The sequence below is a fragment of the Oryctolagus cuniculus genome, chromosome 12, assembly GCF_964237555.1.
Source record: "Oryctolagus cuniculus chromosome 12, mOryCun1.1, whole genome shotgun sequence".
Classification (NCBI taxonomy): domain Eukaryota; kingdom Metazoa; phylum Chordata; class Mammalia; order Lagomorpha; family Leporidae; genus Oryctolagus; species Oryctolagus cuniculus.
In genome coordinates this window covers 19,111,391-19,133,120 of record NC_091443.1, presented here as the reverse complement: position 1 = coordinate 19,133,120, position 21,730 = coordinate 19,111,391, and the positions used below count along the sequence as shown (strand labels likewise).

Below are 21,730 nucleotides of genomic sequence, written 5' to 3'. Positions count from 1 at the left end.
CACACAGGAACAGCTAAACATGAACAAAACCACAGTCTCTATAGGTGGGACCCAGAGCTTGAACGTGGGTGTTCCAGAAGCTCTGAATGATCAGACTCCATTGGTTTTATTTTCCTCATGGAGCACGATGTTGCACAGGCTCCACTCATAAATCAATGACCTTTAGCTCCCAAACCTAAACGTGGCCTCCATGCTCCAGCCAGCAGAAAGCCAGGCCTTGAGTCCTTCAAGCGCAAGGAAGTGAATCCTGCCAACAACCTGAATGAGCGGAAGAGTGAATTCTACCCCAGAGGAGGTGAGAGCACTGCTCAGTGGATGCCTGGACTGCAGCCTTGGGAAATCCTGAGCCGAGGACCCCAGGAGGCTGTGCCTGGACTTCGGGGCACAGAAGCTGTGAGATGACAAATGTGCATTAGGTTAAGCCCTGAGGCTTGTGGTATTTTGTTTACACAGCAATAGAAAACTGGTACACAAACAAAATGTAAGGGTGACGAAAGTCTAATCTATTTTTTCCCAAAACCAACAGTAGTTGTGCAGAGCGACGTGAGGTGAATGGAGCAGTAGGCAGCTTCACTCTGTTTCACTGAGTTTGATTTAAAGGGCATTTGGGGGGACCTCGTGTGTGCACTCAGCTTCATGGAAGCAGACACCCACAATAGTCTCTGTGCCCAGGGAGAACGAGATTACAAACAAGGAGCTGCAATGTGGAAAGTTCTAGAAAGGTTGAGTGCACGGCGCTCTGACACTGGCACTCGAGCTATGAATTCTTCAGTGGGAAGAAGGATGGGTGAAAGTACCAGGTGAGAGTCACTGTTGACTTTGGCCTTTCAAACAAAGGAGTGTAGAGTACACGAAAGAAAACAGGTCACCCACATGTGACCCCTCACAGGTGCACACACACACCCCTGGTTTGTGTGACTATGTGTAGGCCTAAGGGAGGGGGGAGGGGAGAAGGGGAAATCTGCTGAGTCACCCGCACATGCTGTCCAAATGTTGAAAGGGGTCAGTGTCACATTGAGGGCACCTTACTGTTAGATTTTACTGGTACATCAGTGAACGTGAAATGCCCAGTTCTGTACTTCCTTGGTAAAGAACAAGCAGATTCAACCTCTGTAACCCTCCTGGATTTCCATTAATTCAGACTGAAATTTTTCCTGTACCAGAAAGACTGTGAAGCTACACCAGGAGGAGTAGACACAATTTGGGTAACTTTTTACCACCCTGCCTTTTTCCCCAATTGCACTGTGCTAATTTAAAATTTTAAGGAAAAAAAAAGAAATTACAACTTGCCTTAAACAGTCCTTTATGAAAGAGAAGCCAAGCCTTTCAAATCTGAGTTAGCACATTGTTGCATAAACTCTCTAAATCTTCGTATAATTGAAAGCAGAAGCTGGACAAAGTGAGAGTTAAAGCTCTATGGGAACTGTATTGCTGAGCCGTGCAGTGTGAGGTTTAGTAGAACAGTTACGGCCACAGTTTTTGAACGAGGAAGCTGCAAATTTGATTCTGAGCTCCAACACTGTGCAGCTGTGTGATGGTGAGCAAGTCACATCACATCCGTGTGCCTCACTTTCCAGATCTGAAAAATGGGGCTATTCATACCTTTCATTGGGTCAGCATGTGTATTAAAGGTGATGTATATACAAGAATACCTCAAAACGTTGTGGACAGTGGAATTAAAAGGTAAGCTTACTTTGGAGCAAAAAATTTTAAAATCTATATAATTCCTCATAAAAAATGTGTTTTGTACCAAAATAAACATCTTTTAACTACATTTCTGTGAACTTTTTGAACCATCTTCATATGTAACAAATTGGGCAATTATTTATTCACCAGCATTCCAGGAAATTTGAGGACAGTGAACCCGTCTGATGGGGCTGATCTCACCTCTATTTCACCCTCATTTCCAAGAGGAGATGGTGAAGGGCAGGACAAAACTTCTGGAAGCAACAAAGACTGTGAGGAGGGACAGAGGGATCAATGCAGGAAGACAGGGCAGCATTTTTCTGGCTTGGAGTTAAAGTTTTCTTACAGAAGTCACAGAAAACAATAATCATCCACATGAAAGCTGAGAACTAGACTTCATAAGAATGAAGAACCTCTGCTCATTAAAGAATACTGTAAAGAAAATTAATAGACAAACCACAGAGTGGGAAAAATAAATCCAGGAAAGGACTTCAGTAAATAACCCAAAAGTGTACAAACATTATGCTCCATAAAACTTCATAAAATACGATTTAACAATAGCCAATGATGGTGAAAAAACATGCATGGATTTGAAGATTTTTTTCTTCAAATAAACTTATCTTTTAACTGTATTTTTGTGAACTTTTCGATGTCCTCTCCTATCAATGTACTCAACATCATTAATCGACAAAGAAATGCAAATCAAAGGCATAGTAAGATGCTATTACAGCACCCACCAGAATGGTTATAATAAAAAAAGCGCTGTTGCTTGTGACACCAGCACCCCATGTAGGAGTTCCAGCTGCTCCGCTTCCAATCCAGCTTCCTGAAAACACGCCATGGAAGGCAACAGATGGTGGTCCAAGTATTTGGTCCCCTGCCACACAGTGGGGAGACCAGGATGGGGTTCCAGGCTCATGGATTCATCCTGTCCCAGCCCCAGCCATTGCAGCCATTTGGGGAATGGATCAGCAGATAGAAGATTCTCTCTCTCTCTCTCTCTCTCTCTCTCCCTCCCTCCCTCTCTCCCTCCCTCCCTCCCTCCCCCTTCCTCATTCTCCCTCCCTCTGTCACTCTGATTTTCAAATACATAAATCTTTAAAAAAAAAAAAAAAACTACAGACACTGCTAAACATTGACAAAGTTGTAGAGAGATTGGGCTTCTTATGCAAATTGGTAGTGTTAAAATGTGTAGGGTGACCATGAATGTGGACTCAGCACTGCACTGGGCCAATAGACCAAAGCTTTATAGAGTTTAATCACAGTTACAGAGTTTTGGTTGATTGCAGGAGACCCTGCAGACAATTAACTAATTAAGCTGTCACCAATTGTCTGGTTGATTGACTAAGCTGTAGTCAATTAAGTTGTTCTGTATGCTTACTTCTGTTTTTCCATAAATGCTGTCTGATCCTGTTATTGGCTGGAGTTTGCAGAACCTACTCTGTTTCTGGGAGCTGTTCAACTCCCAAATCATGCTTTGCTTTGTTCTTCGACATACTTGGCCTACAGATTTTCCCTTTTAATAGTAGGAATATAAATGGCACACTCTCTTTGGAAGAAGCTCAGCAATTTTAAAATAAAACTAAACACATGTCTACCCTATGACCTAGCAATTCAATTCCATGCTATCTACCCCAAAATAAAAACATATGAGAAAGACTCATATAAGAATTTTCATTGTTGTTTTATTTATAATGGCCCAAATCTGGTCATGGCCCAAGCACTCATCTCTAAGAGACTGGAAAAAGAAATCCTACAGTGGGCTTACTGCTCAGCAATAGAAAGAAAATAATGAATAATAAATGCAACAATGCAGGAGAGTCTCAGAAATGTGCCACAAGAAGCTACAATACACTCTGTATGTTAAAAACGATGCAGGGTGTGAGAGCTTTACCCTACTTGCAAGCTAAGCAGTTAGCCTTCTCCCTCTTCATGGACACCAGCAAAGATAGATGGGACCATTGAGTCAAAGACAGACAACTTTATTACTCACAGTTTTAGTAGTTGTAGAGGATCAGCATTTTCTGGAGCTGCATTCCCAAGCCCAGCTCCCGCAGAGCAATGTGAAAAGGGCCAGGTAGCACCTGCACAGGCAGTATAGAGGGTCCCTAAACTTAGCAACCCACTTATTCTATGTGGGGTGTCAGCACACCTGCTCTTTGCTCTTGGGGGAAATAGTATCTCTGTATTCCAAAGTCACTATTCAAATATCTTTGAAAAGAGACTTGAGAACACAAGCCATCAGTCCCCCTGTTAGTAAGATGTGTGGAAGAATGAGCCATCCATTGAGAACTGTATCCCAACACCGTATAATCCATTACAAAAATTCTATAGGCAGCAAAGTTATTTATGGTAGGAAATTTACAGCAGTGTTCTACTGTGGTGGTGGTGGTGGTGGAGATTAAATCATGGCAGAGAATGCTCTAAAGGACTTTGGATTATTTAGGGAATGCTTTTATCAACACTCAGTGAAAGTACTCTGAACACTTGTGTGGTTCATTTCTATATACATTTTATATCAAAAGATAAAAACTACAACAATTACTGGTTTAGTTCATGATTTCCTTGCCAAAGTATTTAGAAGAGAAGCATACTGTCTGTAATCTATTTGAAAAACCATACAAAGTAAACTAGAAGAATGAGTTAAAGAGGGATGAATAGATGCATTCAGTATAGATAGTATAGATAGTATATATGAATAGATGTATACAGTATAATAAAATGTTATTGGTAGAATTCAGATGGCATGTATTTAAGAGTTCTTTGTAGAATTCTTTCAACTTTGCTGTTTGAAAGAATTTAGAATTAACATGTTGAAGAGGAGATCCAAGATGGCTGACTTAACCACAAGAAGATACCAGAAGAACAGGGAGGGACAATGTTCTCAGGGCACCATTGGAGAGAAATCTTCAGTGGAAAGCTTACAGAAGAGAACAGAGACTCCATGGAGCAGCAAGAGCAACGCACACACACACAGCAGTTGGCAGTACACTGCCAGGGACTACCACGACTGGTGGCCGGTGGGGAGAGGCCACCCTCCCTGCGAGAGGTGAGAGGAGCCTGCAGCAGCCTGCACACACCGGTGATCTTGTCTGAGAACCCCGTAGTCCCTGCTGATGCTGAGTCTGGTCTGGAGCACTGGCAAGGGGCAGGACATCCACTTAGCTCTGCGGAGGGAGGTCACACTGCTTCCCTCACCTCCCCCTCCAAAGCACCTGGTGGCTGCTGGGAGAAACAGCATCTTCCCAAAGGAAGGCAATGGAGGTTGCAGCAGCCCGTGTGCCGGCGGCGGATTTTGTCTGGAGGACTCAGCAATTCCCACGGCCTTTGAGTCCAACCTGGAGAGCTGGTGGGGGGCTGGGTGCCCATTTAGCTCCACGAACGGAGGCTACACCGATCCCCCACCACCACCACCACCAAAGCACCAGACTCGGTTTGTTGACGGAACCGTGTCAGGCAGCAGCCTGCACTAGGAATGGGGTGGCTTGCTCTGAGGGCAGAGGACGGATCCCCTGCACCGTGACTGTGGGAAGAGTTCTGCATAGGGCAGGAAACTGAGAAGGGGCGTGGGTTGTGGCTGGGTCTATGCCAATCACTGGTCTGACTCTGGAAGCTCAGAACTCCCTGAATGCTGAGGAGGACCTCATCGAGAGCTTGGCTTCACACTATGAAGCTTGTAGATCATTTGTGTGGTCTGGATGCCTAGGTGCGCAGGGCGGACCTGCATGCTAAGCTCACCCTTGGCAGCAAATCAGTTGGTTCACCTTGGCACAGAGAAGGGCTGAGGCAGTAAGCATGCCAGAAGTGTGATCACCCCCTCCCCCTACTGAGTACAGAGGGAGGGTCGTGTGGTCTCTGATTAGAGAAAAAAAAAAGTCAGGTGTTCTTTAGATAATTATGAGTATATTTCACAAAGTCCATGGAAAAATGGAACTAAAAGATAAGCTTATTGGGTTACAAAATAATTTTGAAATCCATGCACAGTTTTTTTCATAATACTTTCCATGAGTTTTTTTTTTTTCAATACTCTTCTTATAGTTGACTCAGGTAAAGAATCTCTGAGTTTCTGTGGATAAACATTCCACTAAGTTATCGTGTGAGGGTTCTACACGTAAAACTGCTGTGTTAGTGAGCCCATCTACCCAGAAGTAAAACATTTGCTGGAGGTAGCAGAAAGGAATGCACATCTGAAAGAAACCTTCCCAAAGTCACATTTCAATTTTAGTTTATTTCTTTTATGAACAAGATAGAACAAAAGCATCCAAATCACTTCAGCAAAATGTTTTTCTGCCACTGTGGCAAGTTTATTTTTAAAGCATAATGAAATAGAAGACGACGACACTTTAAAAGCTGGGTTTTGGAGAGCTTTAAATTTGGCAACATCTCAGACCTGGAGCAATCTGGGACCATTTCCAGCAACACCTTTTCCCCGTCAACCATGGAAGCTTGGAGTTAGCCGTGCCTGGGTCTGAAAGTTGCTTCTGCCTCCTACACACCCCAGGCTGGACCTGAGCTTGGCCAGAAACCTCAGCATCAACTTGCAGTTTAGCAATACAGAGATCTTCCTCCTTCCCTAAAAAAATATATGGATTTTTTAAAAACACTGCTTCCAACTATACTTTCCCCTTGTCTCACACTTGGGTGACATAATTTCCTGTCACTGGTGATTTTTAAAACTTGTTCAGTCCAATAAAAAGAGGTCAGTCTAATACCGGATTCAATTCTTCTCTCCCGTCATAGACTAGACTAGAAGTTCACAGGACTGTGGGGAGGAAGGGGGTCGTGAGCTGCCTCTGATATTCCCTCTCTCCCGCCCCTTCTGAAGCCCAGTCCCTCCAGACAGGATGGATCTTACACGAGTACTATCTGGTGCAGGTGGGAGGTTTTCTCAAGGTTTTGTTTGCCTTCTAGATCTCTCTTCACCCTCAGGGCACCTGTGTCTCCCTACCACTACTCCCCTCCACCGTCCTCCTTGGGAAGCCATGGGAATCTCAGCTTTGCTCCTCTTCCACACCCTCCTGGCACCTCGGAGAACTGAGCAGGGCAAGGGGTGGCTGCTGCCATCTTCCCAGCATCTCTTCTGCAGGTGGAGCTATTCCTGGGGGCCAGAAGCAAGCACCAGTCTCGGTGTCCACATCCCTCCATCCCCTACGGGCTCCTGAAGAGTTCTTCCCGGCTTCCCCGCTGGCAGAGACAGTAAGATGGGTCTGCAGGTCGAGTAAAACGACATATGCCCATCGCCCATCTAGAATGCACTCAGCGGAGTCCCCTCACCTGGCTTGATGCTGCGGGAGAGAATGTTCCTCTAACTTCTCTTCCAGGAGTCTCCCCAGAGGGAGGGGGTTTGTAGGCAGCCTCTGTAGCTTCCAAGGTGGCTGCCTGGGGAGAGTCTAACCCCAGCCACGGGTGTGTCACAGGATAATTAGGACTTTTTGTTTTGAGCTGTAGCCCTTAACTGTAAATCAGAATACTGTGAAATGTCCCACTTTATATTACATGTGACAGTTGTATTTCTTCCGGAAATTTGGATCAAGACGTGCAAATGAATCAGTATACATTCTTTATGTGAGAAGAACCAGACACTCAAAATGCTGTACAGGAAGTGGGTTAGTTATAGCTTTATTGTAATCAAGGGGAAGCAGCATTATTAAGTCTGAGCAAAGATAAAGATATTGAATCAGGCCCTGAGGCTTCCTGTCTCCGGTAGCAGCAACCATTGGATTTGCCCTATCCAACAGATTAAGACGTCAAGGTCATGTTGGAAATCAAGGATGGACAGGAATGACCTTGGAGAAGGGGGAGGGCTTTACTTAACCTGACCACTAGACATTGGATCTCCAAATTTATTTGGGAAACTTAGAGGGGATTTGAAGTAGAGAATGGGAATTCCCCTTGGTTAGAAATGAAGTGTAGTGTAGTGTAGTGTAGTATGGTAAATATAGTATAGCAGAGTATTGACAATGATGAGTAACTTTTCCAGGTAGCACACTTATTATCTTTTTTAGAACTAATGTTCCTTTATTTTTCCTTTATTTTTTTTTTGTCTTGATTCTTCAGGGCAATCATATATTTCTTCACAGTCCTAAACAGAGTATGCTGATCACATCATTCTGTCTTTAATTATTATAAGTCACCATTACAAATGCTATTTGGTATTCAAGGATATAACATAGTGGCATATTCAAATACCACTCTTGTGAGCAGGCACTTTGCTCCATATACGAAACAACTTCCAAATCCACTGCTTTTTGAATTATTTGTTTGCTAGAGACTTTTCTGAAATTTTCTGTATGAGCAAGACCCTTCTTGTTGCTTCCTACTGTATGTTAGAAGTCCTAATGGTTTGATACTGCTGGTCTTCGGACTTGGCTACCAGGACACCACGCTGTTTGCTTGAAAGGCATGAAAACCAGAGTACGTACACTATGAGTAGGAGTCGGAGCAGACCTCCAAGAAGCAAGTGCACAGTTTGCAGTGTACATGGTATCCAGGTTTGCTGCTCATGGACCAGGTGTGGTTCTTTCTTGGTTCTTGGCTGTATTTGGGATGAACAAGCTTACCAGATATCTGACTTCTGAATAAGTAATATTTAACCACAGGGTTGAGATAGAAATTGGGCACAGTGAGGAAGCACCGATTCTCATATCACTGGGTCTTACTTCAATAAAAATCTGCCAAGAGATGAAAATAGTTGGTGTATTTTTGAGAACACCTTAATGCTACCAAAGAGTCACTTACTTACCTGGCCCACATCTTGAAATTAATTCCTAAAACTATTTATACCACACAAGCTATCCCGGGGCCACATTCTAAAGGATGCTATTTCTAGCATGAGCTTGGTTGTTCAGGGCAGTTTTCAGTTCAAAAAATCAAATTAGTACAGCTTGGCTGATTACCAAAAGCCATTAGAAGACTTTGGATCTCTTGGACAGCTCCCTCCTCTCTCGCACTCTTCCTGCCTTGGAACAACTGGTGTTCAGCATGAGAGCTTTTTCTCTGAGTTGCTTTTGGCACAGGCTGCAGGCAGGCAAGCATGCAGTTGGCAGCTCATCCAGAATCTACGTTCTATGACAACATTGATCTTGGCTACAAAAGGCAAAAGGACAGCTCCGTTGTGGTGAAAGACTTTTCCTGATTCCTCCTTCAAAGTTATTCACTTATTTCTCAGTGTTTTTCACAGCTTCGTATCAATGTTAAAATGTGGATAACAAGATAATACAAATGATCACTAAGGTCTTTACCAATTATATTTTCAGATTTATTAGAATTTGGCTATGACCAAATTTTGCCTCCTTGCCAAATTCATACATTGACATCCAAACCCCTGGTACCTCAGAGAGTGATTGTGCTTAGAGATAGGGTTTTTAAGTATATAATTCCATCAAAATAAGCCCATTAGAATAAGCCTTAATCCAATATTCCTGGTATCCTTACAGGAAGAAGGAATTGGGACAGACACATGGGGAAGTCTACATAAATACACAGAGAGAAGACAGTCATCTACAAGTCAAGGAGAGAAGTTCACAAGGAATCAACCCTGCTGATATCTTGATCTTAGTTTTCAGTCTCAATCTTAGAAAACCAATTCAAGTTTTCATTGCTTAAAACATCCACATCATAAGCCAGAGATGCAAGAAAACTCATACATATATACAGCAACAGTGGTTCCAGGGATAATATTTGAGTTGCAATTTGAGAGTATCTTTTGGCTCTGTAACTGGATTTGTTTAGACATCCTTGTGTGTAGAATGTAGAGTTGCCATTACTGGTCCCAGAGAATAGCTGCTCTTTGAGCAAGAGTGTTCTTTGTTGTATTCCAAACATGAATAATTTTCCTCATTCTGAAGACTTCTCTCATCTTTCAGAGCCTGGTGAACTCTTGTGAATTCCAGGCTCCATGTCCCTGATGCCTTGTGTATGATCTGTGCATCAGCAGAGCTAACACTTTCTTCACAGTACTAACTAATTAATCTCTCCTTGTCATTTCCGGTAACCCTTTATTCTTCAGCCAAAAGGGGAGACTCTTGCAAGACATATGCATAGGAAGGTGCTCTCTAATCCCTTGTGATTTATCTTCTTTACTGGCCTTCTTGTCATGTACCAGGAACTAATCAGATATTAGTGATAGAGCCCTTAACTTGCAAAAAGAAAAAAAAATGCATCAGTGTATTAAACTATAATTTCTGAAGAGAACCATAATTTGAGGGGAAAAAAAACATGTTTCAACAACATGTGAAGACCAAAGCAGCTGCTGCATTGAGGTTAGAATTGTGGTGATAGAAGATGAATTGGCACACTGCTGGACTGAGGAATCATGCATATGGACTGCTCAAGAGAGGGACTGTTCTCAATGCTGGGTGCACATTAGAAATTCCTGAGGAATGTTTAGAGACTTCTAATAGATCTCATTCATAGGAATGAGGCCCATTCTCCAGCATTTCAAAAACAAACAAGGAATATACAAGAAATTTGAAGGATGGGTCATTAGTGAGGAAAAAGGGAAAAGCAGAAGCAGTGAAAAAGAGAGCGACAGAGAAATCATCACAGAGAGATTGGGAGATGGATGAAGAAAAGGTTTTGCTTGAGTTTTTGTTCCTAACTACTATGTAAAGACACAAAGACATGCAGGACCCAATGTTTCCTTTGCAAGCAAAATTTGGAATAAATTAGGTTTGATTGCAGCTAAGAGCATCACAGCATCACATTCAAATCTTAGAAAAAACATTTCAAATTGTTGCATTGCAGAATGGATGTTATCTTTAACTGTGGCAACTCTATGAGACAGCTTTATAAATTACAGGGTACAATGGGTTATTTTGATGAGATTATGGGTTCTTTGTATTGCTTACTCAGACAGGGATAATAGCAGAATACAGCCATATATGTTTATAGTGGCTACTGAAAAGAGGGCCTTAAAGACGATCAGGATGGATTTAATGATTACTTCTTTGAGGTATGTTTTCACTATAACGAAGTTGGAGCCACCTTTTAATCTGAATAAGCATATTTAGGCACCAAGGTGAGTAGACTCCATCTGGATGTAACCAATGCTCTACTTTCCATCTGTAGCCTCATTTTCCCTGCTATCCTTCCATCCTTATTGAAGAATACTCATTTTTTTATCTTGTTGAGTTCAACTGACAAATACTTGAAAATTCAAGCAGGGCTGTGGGTTATGACAAAGGGCTCCTCATTATTTACCATTGTAAATTAATTTTTTTCATTCACAATTGTAACAGTCTACAAGAAAAACCTAGTGCTTCAACAACACGATTTTCAGTATCAAGGAAAGTAACCAGGCACAGCAAAGGTGACTGAGATGGTGCTGAAGTTACTGGGACCTATTATTTGTTAGCAAATGGCAATAAGAAATTCTTTATAAAGATATTAGAGGGAAAATATCATCAAGAAAACCATAGTTATTCTCTGTCTCCTCTTTCCTACTTGAACATCCTGTAAGTGCTTCAAGTTCAGCATTCCTCAAAATGAAATATATTAGTCAAACTTTCATTATAAAGAAATACAGGCAGCATAAAACTAAAGCCTATTGTGGTTATGCAAAACCAATATTATTGTAGTCATATATGTGAACTGCTGACCACTTATGTTTCATTTTCTTGCAACACAATAACATTACACTTTTAAGATCACCTTTATTATCTTATCCAACTGATATTTATTTAGTGATTAGCATATTAAAGATATTCAGCTGAGCTCTGTTAGAGGATATACAAAAAGTTCAGAGAACAGGTTCCTACCCTTGAGGAGTTATAATCTAACAGAGGAGACAAGACCCTTCTGTTACACGATGTCAAATGTAATAGACTCCTTATGAGATAAATAGGGCCACTAGACTGGAGAGACATGCAAAGGAGGTCCACTGGAAATGGGCTCTGAAGGATGTAGTTGATCAGATGAAGACGGTGGGGAAAAAGTATTCCAGAGTGAACAAGGTTCAGTGGCATCTGTCCAGAAACTAAAAGAAGTAGTATGACAGAAAAGTATAAAAGTTAAAGGGGTAAAACTGCAAAAGTGTATTGAGATGAGATCACAATGTCCAGGTAAGAAAATTCTCATTTTATGCACTTATAAATGTGCCAAAAAGGTTTCAAGAGACTACATTTAGAATTCTCCAAATTGTGCCCAAAGGGTTTTCTTATCCCCACTCAATGCCCTTAACACAAAATGTTCCAGTGTGGAAGGATTCCCAAAGTGTGGCTTTTTAAAAAGGTTTATTTATTTTTACTTGAGAGACAGACAGAGAAAGAAAAATCTTCCAACCACTAGTTCACTTTCCAAATGCCTACTCACAATGGCCAGGGCTGGGCCAGGCCAAAATCAGGAGCCAAAAACTCCATCTGGGTCTCCCTCCCACATGGGTGGCAGCAACCCAAGTACGTGAGCCACCATCTGCTGCCTCACAGGATGTGAATTAGCAGGAAGCCAGGTTGGAAGTGGAGCCAGGACTGGAACTAGGCACTCTGATACACAATGCAGGTGTTCTGAGCAGTGGTTTAACCCACTGTGCCACAAGATCCACTCCCAGGTACAGTTTATAGATGATAAATCAACTTAGTTTTCATGAGTAACTTTGATCCAGCCCTTTGTTACCAATTTATGTTACACATCGATGGTAGAATCACTTAAAAATTCTCATGCATTTATTGTCTGTATCTGTGTCTATCGATTTTTAATTTATAACTGTTTTTCCCTCCAACAAAGATTTTGATACAGCCTTCTCATTTGTTGTTTAGAAAATAAGGTTTTTCCATCAATTATTCATTTTGGCTCACTATGTATTCTAAGTTTCCTGCTCTGAGGAGTGAAATTACATTCACTTCCTGTTCCAAGAGATTCCCGGGCCCCCTCTTCTAGTGAGAACTTCTCTTTATTTCACTTGAACTCCAACAACTGGGTCGTCACACCCTGCAGTTGTTCATTTTTCACACTATTTGTGTGCAAAGCTCCACTTCCTGGTGGCTTCAGTGTTCTAGGAAGTCACTGAATCACAGAGTGCTGAGATGAATGCTTCCAGAATGATCCATTGTCTACCCACCATACTGCACACTTTTGGGTAGGTCCCTATTCAGATACTCTAAACACAACAAAAACAGGAAAATACTGTATATTTTATTATTCCAAAGGCTATTGCATTTTTTTCAAAAATAAGTATGGAAGTCAGTTCTGATTTCCAAAGAGAAAACAATTTTCTTTGACAATTCTGCAGTGCTCCCTTTTTCTATTTAATTGTATTTAAAAATATTTATACTTCCCTGCAAAGAGCTGACATTGCCAATGAGCACTAAAACCAGTTTGATGTAAGGGCAGTGTTTCCCAATAATACAATGTTGGTTGTCCTTATCCCTTGATATTTTTTTCTAAGTAAAGTTTTAAGCCCACTCGGCCAAGTTCAGATCAGCTGTGAGCTGTGACCAGACATGTATTCTTTTCCAACAACTTTATATCTGGTATATTTATGATGTTTGGACCCACAGTCAAACATCAAAAATGAAAGGATTTTATCTAGTTCAACTCCTTCATTTAAAAAAATCCTTTTTGAACAGTCTATTCAATAAATGGTGCTGGGAAAACTGGATTTCCATGTGCAGAAGCATGAAGCAAGACCCCTACCTTACACCTTACACAAAAATCCACTCAACGTGGATTAAAGAACTAAATCTACGTCCTGACACCATTAAGTTATTAGAGAACATTGGAGAAACCCTTCAAGATATTGGCACAGGCAAAGAATTTCTGGAAAAGACCCGGGAGGCACAGACAGTCAAAGCCAAAATCAACTATTGGGATTGCATCAAATTGAGAAGTTTCTGCACTGCAAAAGAAACAGTCAGGAGAGTGAAGAGACAACCAACAGAATGGGAAAAAATATTTGCAAACTATGCAACAGATAAAGGGTTAATAACCAGAATCTACAAAGAGATCAAGAAACTCCACAAAAACAAAACCAACAACCCACTTAAGAGATGGGCCAAGGACTTCAATAGACATTTTTCAAAAGAGGAAATCCAAATGGCCAACAGGCACATGAAAAAATGTTCAAGGTCACTAGCAATCAGGGAAATGCAAATCAAAAGCACAATGAGGTTTCACCTCACCCCGGTTAGAATGGCTCACATACAGAAATCTACCAACAACAGATGCTGGCGAGGATGTGGGGAAAAAGGGACACTAACCCACTGTTGGTGGGAATGCAAACTGGTCAAGCCACTATGGAAATCAGTCTGGAGATTCCTCAGAAACCTGAATATAACCCTACCGTTCGACCCAGCCATCCCACTCCTTGGAATTTACCCAAAGGAGTTTAAATTGATAAAGAAAAAAGCGGTCTGCACCCTAATGTTTATTGCAGCACAATTCACAATAGCCAAGACCTGGAACCAACCTAAATGCCCATCAATGGTAGACTGGATAAAGAAATTATGGGATATGTATTCTTTAGAATACTATACCGCAGTAAGAAACAATGAAATCCAGTCATTTGCAACAAAATGGAGGAATCTGGAACACATCATGCTGAGTGAAGTAAGCCAGTCCCAAAGGGACAAATACCATATGTTCTCCCTGATCGGTGACAACTGACTGAACACCAAAAAGGAAACCTCCTGAAGTGAAATGGACACTATGAGAAATGGTGACTTGATCAGCATAGCCCTGACTGCTAATGGACAACTTAATACATTATCCCTCTTAGTAGTTTTTTTTTGTCTGTTCTACTTAATATGACTGGTTTAATTCTGTAATTATCACACAGTTATTCTTAAGTGTTGAAAATTAACTGAAATGTGATCCCTGTTAAACATAAGAGTGGGAATAAGAGAGGGAAGAGATGTATAATTTGGGGCATGCTCGGACTGACTTGCCCCAATTGGTAGAGTTGGAAACATACCAGGGGATTCCAATTCAATCCCATCAAGGTGGCATGTGCCAATGCCATCTCACTATTCCAAGTGATCAATTTCAGTTCACAATTGATCATAATGAAAGGACTAAGAGTCAAAGGGAGCACATAAACAAGTCTAGTATCTGCTAACACTAACCGATAGAATAAATAAAGGGGAGAGTGATCCAACATGGGAAGTGAGATACTCAGCAGACTCATAGAATGGCGGATGTCCTAAATAGCACTCTGGCCTCAGAATCAGCCCTAAAGGCACTCGGATCTGGCTGAAAAGCCCATGAGAGTATTTCAGGCATGGAAAGCCAAGACACTCTGGCAAAAAGATCTCTGTGAGTGAGATCCCAGTGGAAAGAACAGGTCTTCAAAGAGGGAGGTGCCTTTCTCTGAAGGGAGGAGAGAACCTCCACTTTGACTATGACCGTGTCTAAACAAGATAAGAGTCGGAGAACTCAAGGGGCTTCCATAGCCTTGGAAACTCATGACTGGTGCATAGGGAGATTACTGATGCCATAAACAGGAGTGTCAATTTGTAAAGTCAACAACAGGAGTCACTGTGCACTTACTCCTCATGTAGGATCTCTGTCCTTAATGTGCTGTACACTGAGGCTTAATGCTATAACGAGTACTCAAACAGTATATTTCACTTTGTGTTTCTATGGGGGTGCAAATGATTGAAATCTTTACTTAATGTACACTAAACTGATCTTCTGTAAAAAAAAAAAAAAAAAGAAAAGAAATTATCAATTCCCAACTTGACTCTCACTGGGATTAAACATGACAATAGGTCTGATCTGATTTCATCATCATTTAAAAAAAATCATCTATTATTTTTCACTTTATGTTTCTGTGTGGGAGCAAACTGTTGAAATCCTTACTTAAGGTATACTAAGCTGATCTTCTGTATATTAAGATAATCGAAAATGAATCTTGATGTGAATGGAAGGGGAGAGGGAGTGGGAAAGGGGAGGGTTGTGGGTGGGAGGGACGGTATGCGGGGGGAAGCCATTGTAACCCATGAGTCGTACTTTGGAAATTTATATTCATTAAATAAAAGATAAAAAAAAATCCTTTTTGAAAACTAGAATATAACATGATTTTAGAAAAGTGAACAAACTAAAGATGTAAAACCAATCATTTATTTTTAAAAACTTATTATTCATTTATAATGAAGTGAGCTGCAGGTAACCACTTCCCATGCCAAGAAACAGGACATTGAGAACACCCAAGAAGCACCCTGCATTCCTTCTTCCAAGCTCTCCTAGTCCAAATACGACCTTATCCTTGGTTTCCTTGGCTACCAAAACATGCATCCCCAAGCCCTAATGATTAGCTTCACCTCACTGGTATTTGATTTTAAATAAATGAGATTATATAGCATTTTTTTACTGTCTTGCCTCTTTTATTCTACAGAGTATTTGTGATAGTCATATAAACACTTTATATAGCTGTAGTTTATTAATTTTTATTGCATAATTGTATTCTAGTATATGAATAGATCACACTTAATTATCTACTCTAGTATTTTTTTTTCTTTTGGACAGGCAGAGTGGACAGTGGGAGAGAGAGAGACAGAGAGAAAGGTCTTCCTTTTGCCGTTGGTTCACCCCTCAATGGCCGCTGCGGCCGTCGTGCTGCGGCCAGTGCACTGCGCTGATCTGTAGCCAGGAGCCAGGTGCTTCTCCTGGTCTCCCATACGGGTGCAGGGCCCAAGGACTTGGGCCATCCTCCACTGCACTCCCGGGCCACAGCAGAGAGCTGGACTGGAAGAGGGGCAACCGGGACAGAATCCGGCGCCCCGACTGGGACTAGAACCCAGTGTGCCAGCGTCGCAGGCGGAGGATTAACTTATTGAGTTGCAGCACCGGCCCAACTCTAGTATTCATGAAGATTCAGCTTTTTCTAGTTTGTAACTTTTAAAAATAATAGTGTGAGTTTGATATGGATTCCAGGACCAATAAATCAATTTGGGGAGAATTGGCATCCTTACACTCTTGAATTTTCCAATCTATGAACATAGTACATCTCTCCATTTTATTTCTGCCTTGTTTAATTTCTCTTGATATTTTATGGTTTCTGTAAAGATGTATTACACATAAACTTTTATATTTACTTCAAAAGATTTTATTTTTTAAACCTATTATAGATGATATTTAACTTTTAATGTTATGTTTATTGCTGGCACATAGAATTGTAATCAGCTAATTGTATGCTTATAATATAGCAGCCTTGATAAACTCTCATATTAATTAAAATTTGTCCTATTGGCTATTTTGCATTTCTAGGTACAAAAATATCATGTTGAAATGATGAAGATTTTGTTTTTTCCTTTCTAGTCCTCATCCCTTCTACTTTCTTTTCTCATTGCACTGGCTAGAACCTTCAGTAGAATGTGAATAAAAGTAGTAATGCAGACTTGCTTGTCTGGCTTAGGATCAGGGTAGAGAGGAGACTTGAAACATCTCATTGTACTGTGATGTTTGATGTAGATTTTTTTGTGCACAATACTTAACAAGTCATGAATTTTCATTTCATATTTTAATAAGTGGTTGTTTTGAAATCAAGGATGGATAATGAATTTTGTCAAATTAACTAAGATGGTAGCCCAAAGATTTATGTTAGTACTTCCAGACTTTCAAACAATATAAGGCCCAAAACATTTTAGGGGCAAATTTTACCAAACTTTTAGAAAGCAGGCACTCCTTGTTTCCCACAAGCCGTTTAGGGAATTGGAGAACAAGGGACACTATCCAACACACTCTTTGAGACTTTATAACCCTAAAACCAATGGCAATCCATGATAGCATGAGAAAAGAAAAGTATATTCCCAAGTCATTTTTAAAAATTTTACTTAAGGTATGCAAAAATTATGTATTTCCTATATACAGATTTAGGAACACAGTGATACTTCTCAACCTACTCTCCCTCCTGTCCATGCTTTCACCCCCTTCCTTCTCACTCTCCTGTTCTCACTTTTAATTTTTAGAAAGATCTATTTTCAGTTTACTTTATACTCATAAGATTAACCCTACACTAAGTAAAGAGTCCAACAAATAGTATGAAGAAAAAAACACTGTTCCTCAACAATAGAGATAAGGATTGTAAATGATCATTGAATCTCAAAATGTCAATTTCACTCCAATACATTACCTTTTAGATAGTCTGTGAGTTACCACATATCAGAGAATTTTTAAACATGTATGTAAAGGTTTTAAATGTAATTTCAGAAAACCAAATTAAAGGGTTCATTATATATGTAATACATAACAGATATTTTCAATAGATATAGACAGAAATATTCAATAAAAATCATTTATCACTGTAATATTTTTTAAAAAATTCTTCATCAAAAAGGAACATAAATAACTTCCCTAGCTCTATCAGAGTATGTATCAAAAACTAACAACAATCATCAGCTTAATGCTGAAACTCCAGCAGAATCCTCATTGAAGTCAGAAATGAGGTAAGAACAGTGTCCTTCTTACTCTCTCACATTAGAATGTTGGTCCTATTCAATGAAATAACATAAGGAAAATAAATACAAAGGAGAGAAACAAGAACTGGAAAGAAAGAAACAAAATCTTACTTGTTGGTGCCATAGACTGTTACAAAGAACCAACAGCTAAAATTAATGAGGATTTAGAAAGATTTTTCAGTTATGAGTAAAGTATATCAATGCCATTCTGCCCAACAAAATTTAGAACAAGCCCATGACCTAAACTGCCTCTTGCCTTTTGCTGTCAACTCCTTCCCCACGTCTTGCTTTCTGAAATCACTGGTAAGCTTTCTGTCTGTAACTTTTCCTTTCTTTAACAAGTCACATGAATGAAATCATATAGGATTCAGCCTTTGGAGTCTGGCTTCTTTCACTTCACCTTAATGCATTGGAAGCTTATTTGTGTTGTTGCATGCATAAGTTCATTCTTCATTATTGCTGAGTAGTATTCTATTGTATGCCATCCTCTATTTTCTTGCTCATTTATCTATTAAAGGACATTGATGTGTTTCCAGCTTTATTATGAATAAAGCTGCTACAAAAATCCATGTACAAGTTTTTAAGTGAACACATTTTCCATGTCTCTTTGGTGAACTTCAGAGCTGTCACAGCTGCCAAACTGCTTTCAAAAGTGACTGTATTGTTTTGTCATCAGCAACATACGAGATCTCCAGTTGCCTCACATCTTCGTCAACATTTCCTATCGTCAGTTTTTTTTTATTTTAGTTGTTTCAGTGGGTGTGCAGTGGTGTCTCACAGGGGTCTTAATTTCTATTTCCCCAACAGCAACTGAGATGCTGCTTGGGACGCCTGCATCCCACATCAGAGTGCCTGAGTTCCAGTTCCAAGTTTGTGTACACCTTGGGAGCAGCAAGCTGTGGTTCAGGTACTTGGTTCCCCGTCACCCTGTGGGAGACCCAGATTGAGTTCCAGGCTCCCGGCTGACTGGGCCAGCTCTGGCTATTACAGGCATAGATCTCTGTCTCTGTCTCTCTGCTTTTAAAAAATATGTACATACATACATACATACATACATAGCTTAATGACTACTGATATGGTTTTGTAATTTTCTTCTAATGTCTTTATCTGGTTTTAGTGTCAAAATTATTCTGGCATCCTAGAATAAATTGTGAAGGACTTCCTCCTCTTCTATTTTATGGGAGGTAATTGTAGAATTATTATTATTTATTCCTTAAATAATTGGCAGATTTCACCAGTGAATCTATCTGTAGCTAGCAAATTTTATTTTAATCTATATGATAAATCATCTTTTCCATTTCTTTTGTGAGTTTCAACATTGTCAAGTAATCTGTCCAGTTTATTTACATTAGCAAATTTATTTGTATGAAATTTTAAATTCTTTTATTATTTACTTTTTTTTCTTTTTTGACAGGCAGAGTTGGTTCACTCTCAAAATGGCTGCTATGTCTGGCGTGCTGTGACCGGCACGCCATGCTGATCCGAAGCCAGGACCAGGTGCTTCTCCTGGTCTCCTATGGGGTGCAGGGCCCAAGCACCTGGGCCATCCTCCACTGCCTTCCCGGGCCACAGCAGAGAGCTGGGCTGGAAGAGGAGCAACTGGGACAGAATCTGGCGCCCCGACTGGGACTAGAACCCGGTGTGCCGGCGCCGCAAGGCGGAGGATTAGCCTAGTGAGGTGCGGCACCGGCCATGTTATTTACTCTTTAACTTTTCATTTTATTTTTACTGTAACAAAAGATTAAACATCTTTATGGGTACCAATTGATGTTTAAATACATGTATACTTTGTGGAATGTTCCAATCAGGGCACACATATATATCTCCTCAAATACTGATCATTTTTCTGTGGTGAAAACATTAAAAAATCTTTAAAGCCTTTTAAAAGAATATACAATATGTTATCATTACAGTCACCCTGCTGTGCAATAGAACACCTGAACTTTTCACTCACACCTAACTGTACCTTAGTGTCCATTCATCAATCTTTCCTTAGCTCTCTCCCTCCCTCTTTTCTTCCCAGTGTCTGAGAGCCAACATCCTGCTCTCACCTTCTGTGAGACCAACATCTCTGCACCGTTTTCCACAATGGATGTTCTATTATGTTCCAACTAACAGTGCTCCCTTTTCTCCACATCCTGCTAACACTTGTCGTTTTTTGTCTTCTTGACAATCGTCACCCAAACTGGAATGAGGTGATATCTCATTGTGGTTTTGATTTGCATTTCCTTCAGGATTGATGACATTGAGCTTTTTTTTTATTTTTATTTTTTGACAGGAAGAATTTGCGGGGTCGGGGGGAGGTCTTCCTTCTGTTGGTTCACCACCAAAATGGCCGCTACAGCCAGCGCACTGTGCCAATCTGCAGCCAGGAGCCAGGTGCTTCCTCCTGGTCTCCCATGCGGGTGCAGGGCCCAAGCACTTGGGCCATCCTCCACTGCCTTCTCGGGCCACAGCAGAGAGCTGGACTGGAAGAGGGGCAACCGGGACAGAATCCGGCGCCCCGACTGGGACTAGAACCTGGGGTGCCGGCACTGCAGGCAGAGGATTAGCCTAGTGAGCTGCGGTGCTGACCAACATTGAGCATTTTTTAATGTACCTGTTGGCCATTTCACAAATTTTTTTAACTTTTATTTAATAAATATAAATTCCCAAAGTACAGCTGATGGATTACAATGGCTCCCCCCCATAACTTCCCTCCCACCTGCAACCCTCCCATCTCCCGCTCCCTCTCCCATTCCATTCGCCTCAAGATTCATTTTCGATTTTCTTTATATACAGAAGATCAGTTTAGCATACATTAAGTAAAGATTTCAACAGTTTGCTCCCACACAGAAACATAAAGTGAAAAATACTGTTTGAGTACTAGTTATAGCATTAAATCTCAATGTACAGCACACTAAGGACAGAGATCCTACATGAGGAGTAAGTGCACAGTGACTCCTGTTGTTGACTTAACAAATTGACACTCTTGGTTATGGCATCAGTAATCACCCTAGGCCCTTGTCATGAGTTGCCAAGGCTATGGAAGCCTTTTGAGTTTGCCGACTTTTGATCTTATTTAGACAAGGTCATAGTCAAAGTGGAAGTTTTCTCCTCCCTTCAGAGAAAGGTACCTCCTTCTTTGATGTTTGATGGCCCATTCTTTCCACTGGGATCTCACTCACAGAGATCTTTCTTTTAGGTCTTTTTTTCTTTTTTCCTTTCTTTCTTTATTTTTTCTTTTGCCAGAGTGTCTTGGATTTCCATGCCTAAAATACTCTCATGGGCTTTTCAGCCAGATCCAAGTGCCTTTAGGGCTGATTCTGAGGCCAGAGTGCTGTTTAGGACATCTGCCATTCTATGAGTCTGCTGTGTATCCTGCTTCCCATGTTGGATCGTTCTCTCCCTTTTTTATTCTATCAGTTAGTATTAGTAGACACTAGTCTTGTTTGTGTGATCCCTTTGACTGTTAGACCTATCATTATGGTCAATTGCATTCCACAAATTTTGACATGGAATGTCATTATTTTCATTCTACTCCTAATAGTTCTCATTTCCTTCATGATTGTCTCTTTAACTTATTGATAACTTAGAAATGTGTCATTCAATGCCATTTTGCGGATTTTTCAGATGTCTTCTTTTTTTATTATAGATATCTTCTTTTTACTTAT

General features: G+C 40.7%; 1 protein-coding gene and 1 pseudogene across 1 annotated transcript in view; one reads left to right on the top strand and one right to left on the bottom strand.

Moving 5' to 3' along the window:
* Window positions 1–21,730, bottom strand: part of SLC35F4 (solute carrier family 35 member F4) — a 263,339-nt gene that overhangs the window by 98,452 nt on the left and 143,157 nt on the right. The gene's annotated exons all lie outside the window — the stretch shown is intronic.
* The window catches only part of LOC138844575 (BAG family molecular chaperone regulator 1-like), a 47,676-nt pseudogene that overhangs the window by 2,167 nt on the left and 23,779 nt on the right, over window positions 1–21,730 (top strand).